This window comes from Caloenas nicobarica, chromosome 32 (genome assembly GCF_036013445.1).
Source record: "Caloenas nicobarica isolate bCalNic1 chromosome 32, bCalNic1.hap1, whole genome shotgun sequence".
Taxonomy (NCBI): domain Eukaryota; kingdom Metazoa; phylum Chordata; class Aves; order Columbiformes; family Columbidae; genus Caloenas; species Caloenas nicobarica.
Window position 1 is genome coordinate 2,020,690 of NC_088276.1, and position 5,851 is coordinate 2,026,540.

Consider the following 5,851-nt stretch of genomic DNA (forward strand, 5'->3'; position numbering starts at 1 on the left):
ACAGCTGGAGCAAGACAGAGGGACAGACCAGCTGCCCTCATTCTGCACTGACCCACAAGCATCCTCTGGTCTCGCAGGACTCGCTCTGTTCTCCCTGAGTGCAGCAGAAATGCTGAGGGTTTCTGACACCCAACAACACTCCCCGGGGTGGGAGGGGAGAAGGAGCTGTAGAAACGCCAAACCTCTCAAACTCAGTTTCTCAGCCCTGCGGTTACAAATGCTGACAGTCCCTTCTGCACCAGGAGCGGTTCCATCTGACAAAGCTGAACCCCAGGACTGGCCCCAGCCCCACCCAGTCACACAGGGTCAGGCTGACTCCTCAAGAGCCCCTGGGCAGAGACCCTGCTCTTCATCGCACACTCATCAAGCACTGATGAGGGCTCCAGCCAGGACGTTGTTCTGGAAAAAGAAAAGGGTCTCTTTGTGGGAGGGTCTGTGGGAAATGGCTTTGGTTTTTCCCGGAGAAGTCTCATTTAAACCATCACTGTCTTTTCCTCCTTGCACAGGTCCTCATGCCCACAGGCAGCAAATGTCCAACAGCAGCTCCATCACCCAGTTCCTCCTCCTGGCATTCACAGACACACGGGAGCTGCAGCTCTTGCACTTCTGGCTCTTCCTGGGCATCTACCTGGCTGCCCTCCTGGGCAACGGCCTCATCATCACCACCATAGCCTGTGACCAGCACCTCCACACCCCCATGTACTTCTTCCTGCTCAACCTTGCCCTCCTCGACCTGGGCTGCATCTCCATCACTGTCCCCAAATCCATGGCCAACTCTCTGTGGGATACTAGGCTCATTTCCTATGCAGGATGTGCTGCCCAGGTCGTCTTCTTAGGTTTCTTGATAATAGCAGAGTATGCTATGCTCACCATCATGTCCTATGACCGCTATGTTGCCATCTGCAAACCCCTGCACTACGGGACCCTCCTGGGCAGCAGAGCTTGTGTCCACATGGCAGCAGCTGCCTGGGCCACTGGGTTTCTCAATGCTCTGCTGCACACGGCCAATACATTTTCACTGCCACTGTGCAAGGGCAATGCCCTGGAGCAGTTCTTCTGTGAAATCCCTCAGATCCTCAAGCTCTCCTGCTCACACTCCTACTCCAGGGAAGCTGGGCTCCTTGTGGTTTGTGTCTGTTTAGGATTTGGGTGTTTTGTGTTCATCGTGGTGTCCTATGTGCAGATCTTGAGGGCCGTGCTGAGGATCCCCTCTGAGCAGGGATGGCACAAAGCCTTTTCCACGTGCCTCCCTCACCTGGCCGTGGTCTCCTTGTTTGTCAGCACTGCCATGTTTGCCTACCTGAAGCCCCCCTCCATCTCCTCTCCATCCCTGGACCTTGTGGTGTCTGTTCTGTAGTCGGTGGTGCCTCCAGCAGTGAACCCCCTCATCTACAGCATGAGGAACCAGGAGCTCAAGGATGCTGTGTGGATACTCATATCTAAGTGTTTTCTGAAGCAATAAACTGCACATCTGCTTCTACATAGCAGTTTTAATGTAACTAGTTACAGGTCCAGCCTCTCATCTGTATTTTATGTTGTTATTGACATTTTTTTTATTGTGATAAAGTTGTCATCCCCTTTCTTATTCACTATCTGCTTTTCTTTTATAACCACTGGCTGTGTAAATGAGGAGCCATGATCTGTGTGTATTTAAACAAAGTACAGGATCCTGTAGCGAATTGATTTTCACTATATCATTCCTGCAAGGCATGTTTGGTGCTGCAGGGACAGTTCCTGTGTGCGTGGGAGGAGGGGAAAAGAGCCCAGCCTGGCAGCACTGCCAGGGAGCAGCAGCGCTTGGCCTTCCAGAGCTGTTCTCATTCCACTCCCACACTCTCCTCCTCATCCCTTGTGTTGGTGCAAGGCCTGAGTGCTCTGGCAGCTTGGTCGCCGTCCTGCTGTGTGTCAGTCCTGTGAGCGCAGACAGGGACAGGCAATGGGCACTGCTGTGACAGAGCTGGCCTCAGAACCGCCTTCCATTAAGAACAGTGATCTCCTTAGAACAGTGCCTGAAGGTTTAGGTCTTCTTCAAAAGCTTTTCTGAAGAATATGCCCAAGAAACTGGCAGATGAAACATCAGTGTACAGCTAAACAGTGTGCGTGTGCAGGGCTGAGCACTCAGCAGTGTCCTCTCACAGCCAGGCCTCCTGCCAGAGACCTGCAGGACCAGCAGAGCAGGGGCTGGGCTGTGCCCCTGTGCACTGGACACCCCATGGAAGCTGCCCCAGGGCATCATCGTGGACTGGCCCCTCACAACCACCATTTCCAGCCCTGTCCTCTCACCCCAGCTCACAGAGGTTGTCTTCCCTCCATGGAGGGACACTGAATGAGTAGTTCAGCAGTCCAAGTTTGTATTGTACAGATGAGATGTGAGCATGCACATAATGTACACGAGTTGACATGAACCCAAGTGAGCACAAACGCCATCAGTTATTGCAGGGGGTTCCATGAAGGCCCATGGGACAGACAGTGTCTCGAGGTCACTTCATGTTGAGAGTAACAGCTCATGGGAAACCACCAGAATGCAGCACTGGGATGTGCTTCCTTGAACTGAGATCCCTCCCTGTGTCCATTCCACGTGACATGGGACATCTCAGACGAATACAGAGCAGGGGGACACACCTTAGGGCTGAGGTACCTCCCATCCCTTCGGAGTGGCAACAGGAGGTTTTCATTGAACAGATGAGCTGTGAGCATGCACGTCATGTATGTGAGGTGAGAGGAACCTCAGGTGAGATGAGCCCAGGTGAAAACAAACAGCCATTCCTTGAGGTTCCATGAAGGCCTGTGGAGCAGACAGTGTCTAGAGCTCACTTCATGTTGGATGTTACATACCAGAGAAATCAGCCTAGATGCAGCACTGGGATATTTCCCCACTTAAATCATTAGTAGGAAATATATTTGATAACTCTGATAGAAGAAACATACATTCATCTGGTCAGGTCCTGGGCCATAGGCGTTTTATGGATGGGTATGGTGTGTTATGACATCAGCTGTGCCTCAGACACTCATAATCCAGTAAGCAGTATGTGACTGTGAAGGAGACAGTGAGGTTAGTTCTGTCTCTGGAAGTGACAGCCCAGCAGCAGGAACGTGGCTGGGAAAGAACCTCTGCATAAGTACCCACAGGCCCTACCCAGGAAGAGGCCTTGGAGATGGGTTGTCATGTCCATTCCACCTGAGTACATGATGGGACAGAAACAGGGACATGCTCATGTCTATCAGAGAAGCTGAAGGTCCAGCAGCAGTCATGGTGAGGTTACTTCTCTCTGGTCTAGTGGAAGACCACAAGAAGACTAACAGGTAGGGTTCCCTGCTTGATGGGCAGTTTCTGAGGTGGTATAGCTTTCCCAAGTAGTAGGAATAACCAGGAGAGGAAAAAAAAGCTACCAAGTGCAGATTGGGAAGTGGAGACTAGATATCAGGAGGAAGAAATGTCACTGGAAGGGCAGTGATGTGGTGCAAGAGGCCACCCAGAGGGAGCTGGATCAGCCCATGGTTTGTGTTCCAAAGAGCAGCCAGTGAGGGTGCAGACACATCAGTGAAGGGACAGAAATGCTGGGGTGAGAGCAGGTGGGGAAGCAGATGGGTGTGTGCAGCCTGCAGGGAAAGAGGGGCAGGTGTAGGACTGTGTAGAACAGCCTGTGATGGAGATGGCAAAGGGCGCTGGTGAGGCTGGAAGGGACCAACAGAACCCAGGTCTTTGTCCCCTTGGCCATGGCAGTTGTCTCTGCCACTGAGGCCTAGGAGAAGACATGTTGTCCTCACGGCACTGGGGCCTCGTTGCCTCCTTGCAGCCCCATGGGGAAGCTGGAAGTTGTTGTACCAGTGTTGTCCTTCCCTCGGCCTTGCACACCCACATGCCACGGTCCCAGGAAGAGTCCTGAGTTGTGTGTGAGGGACAGGATCCTCCTTCCCATTGCCTGGGGCTCATGGCTTCTCCTTTCTGCTTCAGAGAGCAAACCAAGGGGTTTCTGAGCATCAGAGGTGAAGAAAAGACTAAAAGGAGACCTCATGGTGGCTACAGCTTCCTTACAAGGGGAGAAGGAAAGGTAGGTACTGATCTCTTCTCTCTGGTGACCAGTGACAGAACCCAGGGAATGGCAGGAAGATGTGCCGGGGGAGGGTGAGTTGGACATGAGGAAAAAGTTCTTCACCCAGAGGTGCTGGACACTGGAACAGGCTCCCCAGGGAGGTGTCATGGCCCCAATTCTGACAGTGATCAAGAAGAAAGGGGGCAACATCCTCAGACACACGGTGTGAACTGTGAGGTTGTCCTGTGGAAGGACAGGAGTTGGACTCAATGATCCTGGAACACAAGAGGTTCCACTTAAATATGAGAAGAAACTTTTTCAGAATGAGGGTGACAGGGCCTGGAACAGGCTGCCCAGGGAGGTTGTGGAGTCTCCTTCTCTGCAGACATTCAAAACCCACCTGGTTCCTCTGTAACCTCACGTGGGTGTTCCTGCTCCAGCACGGGGATTGGACTAGATGATCTTTTGAGGTCCCTTTAAATCCCCAACATTCTGCGATTCTGTGATTCTGTGATCCTTGTGGCTCTCTTCCAACTCAGGACATTCTATCATTCTATGAAATACTAGGTCAAAAGTCCATGTTTTCATTGTACAGATGAGTTGTAAACATACACATCATGTGCATGTCCATTGTGTGCATGTGGTAAGATGAACCCAAGGGAGCACAAATGCTATCAGCTCTACCTTGGGGTGCCATAAAGGTCAGTGGGACAGAGATGGTGTTCAGGGGTCTCTTCCAACCTGCCTTATTGTAGGATTCCATGAATCTTTTCTTGGAGAGCTCTTTCATGTCAGAATAGACAGAGGAAGAAGAAAGAAAAAGAGGCAGAGGCAGAGACATAAAATGCCCCAGTGTAAATACAGCAGCTTCTCTGAGGAACGTTTCTCCACTCAAACCCTTGATAGGAAATCTATTAGATACATTTGATGAAACCAGCTTAGTTTTACGTGCTCACACTGGAGCACAAGGAGGGCGATGGCTGGGTACGATGTCATGTGCTCAGCTGTGTCTCAGGAACTCATAGTCCAGCAGGAAGCCAATGGCTGTGGAGGGGACTGTGAGTCACTTGTGCCTCTGCAGGGGACAGGCCAACACCAGGAACAGGGCTGGGAAAGGACTGGGAGGTCACACATACGAGACAAGCAATCGGGCCCAATCAGCACGGCTTTATGAAAGGCAAGTCCTACTTGACCAACCTGATCTCCTTCTATGACAAGGTGACCGGCTTAGCAGATGAGGGAAAGTCTGTCGTGGAGGAGTGAATCCACCACACAGGCTGCGGATGTTGTGCACTTAGACTTCAGTAAAGCCTTTGACACCGTATCCCACAGCATCTCCTGGAGAAGCTGCAGCTCATGGCCTGGATGGTGTATCTGTGATGGATAAAGAACTGGCTGGAGGGCCGGGCCCAAAGAGTTGTGGTGAATGGAGCCAAATCCAGTTGGCGGCTGGTCACAAGTGGTGTCCCCAGGGCTCAGTATTGGGGCCAGTTCTGTTTAATCTATTTACCAATGATCGGTATGAAGAGATCAAGTGCACCCTCAGTAAGTCTGCAGATGACACCAAACTGGGTGGGAGTGTTGATCTGCTGGAGGGTGGGAAGGCCATACAGAGGGACGTTGGCTGACTGAGGCCAATTGTCTGAGATTCAACAAGGCCAAGTGCCGGGTCCTGCACTTGGTTTATAACAATCCCCTGCAACAATACAGGCTTAGGGAAGAGTGGCTGGAAAGCTGCCTGGTGGAAAAAGACCTGGGGGTGTTGATCGACAGCAACTGAACGTGAGCCAGTGTGTTCCCAGGTGGCCAGAAAGGCC

The 5,851-nt window shown here is 51.8% G+C and overlaps 1 pseudogene; it reads left to right on the forward strand.

Moving 5' to 3' along the window:
* The first annotated feature begins 862 nt into the window (after nt 1-862).
* Nucleotides 863-1,462, forward strand: LOC136000304 (olfactory receptor 14J1-like; annotated as a pseudogene).
* Nucleotides 1,463-5,851: the final 4,389 nt, after the last annotated feature.